This window comes from Polistes canadensis, unplaced genomic scaffold (assembly GCF_001313835.1).
Source record: "Polistes canadensis isolate GaletaPanama2010 unplaced genomic scaffold, ASM131383v1 scaffold_2830, whole genome shotgun sequence".
In the NCBI taxonomy this organism is placed as follows: domain Eukaryota; kingdom Metazoa; phylum Arthropoda; class Insecta; order Hymenoptera; family Vespidae; genus Polistes; species Polistes canadensis.
Window position 1 is genome coordinate 1 of NW_014572366.1, and position 1,358 is coordinate 1,358.

Consider the following 1,358-nt stretch of genomic DNA (forward strand, 5'->3'; position numbering starts at 1 on the left):
AATTAGATATAGACGAAATATAGTTTCTAATTCGAACTAATTAGAATGATATTCTAGATTTGTAATTATATCTTAGTTATATTTTGAAAAAAAAAAGAGATGAAAAATAAAGCTAAAGAACTCTTTTTTATTCTTCGCGTCCAGGATTACGTCCTGGATCATTCGATAGGAATCCGAAAATGAAGAGAGAAACAAAGAATATTACTACTGTGTAAACAAAAAGTTTGAGAGTAAGCATTACACAATCTCCAAGATAATTTTTTTTTGGAAAAAAGAGAATAGATTCTCTATTTTTATACCACATATCCTATAATTTGAATTTGATTTGACGTCTAAAACCGAAATAGTTTTTCAAAATCGAAAAAAAAATTGTAATTGGAATAAAAAGAAATAACAAATGAAGTTATTATTATCTTACTTATTAATAATTTTATTATACCCACTTGTTGATATTATGGAGGATCAAAATACGGTTTTTTTTCATTTACGAAAAATAGTTATAATCGGAAAACGAGGCGATATGGATTGTGTTGATTCAAAAATTAGAATGTTTTAATCAAGGGTTCATACTGTAAGACTTGTCTGATTTTATCAATTATTTAGTATTAGAATATTAGAATCATTTTTATCGAAAAAATCATTCATTTTTCTAGGACAAGATGAAAGATCTCATCGAAAACTTACAGCAGCTTGCCAAACAAAGGCTAAGAGAAAAAAGAATAGAGGTATGACTGGCATAAAATCTACGATTGGACTCAAAAAAGCATAGGCCTCAGGTAATTTGGCGAAGAAAAAACTACTCGAATAAAGGGCAGAATTAAGACAGATCAAACTAAAGATATTAAGCATAACAGACACTTTTTTTTTATTGCATTTTGATTGAGTTATTCATGGAAAAAAATGAAGAAAACAATCCTTCTTTTTTTTTTGAACTTACTCACTCAATCAAAAAACCTTCTACTCTCGATTGAGAATAGAAGAAATTCTACTTTCATACAATATCTTAATGGAATTCTATGGAATGATCAATAAATTCATTAAATTCATTTGAATTCTATACTTATACGTGTCAAAATCCTAACAACAGAATCGAATTGATTTTTTAGCCAGTTGGGCTGGAATTGACGAACAATCAATAACAATATTAGTGTTTATTAGTGTAGAATCGAAATCGAAGTGGGGCGTGGCCAAGTGGTAAGGCATCGGGTTTTGGTCCCGCTATTCGGAGGTTCGAATCCTTCCGTCCCAGAGCATATGTAATTTAAAATTGTATTTTTCTGTTTCTAAAGTTGAATATTGGATAGAATTTGATTCTTTCTGCTAATGATTTTAACCAAAAGGAATCTTCTCTTTTTTTT

The 1,358-nt window shown here is 28.9% G+C and overlaps 1 non-coding gene across 1 annotated transcript; it reads left to right on the forward strand.

Annotated features, from left to right (window-relative positions):
• Window positions 1–1,177: 1,177 nt before the first annotated feature.
• On the forward strand, window positions 1,178–1,249 carry Trnaq-uug. Its single transcript has one exon. It is a non-coding gene; the product is annotated as a tRNA-Gln (tRNA).
• Window positions 1,250–1,358: the final 109 nt, after the last annotated feature.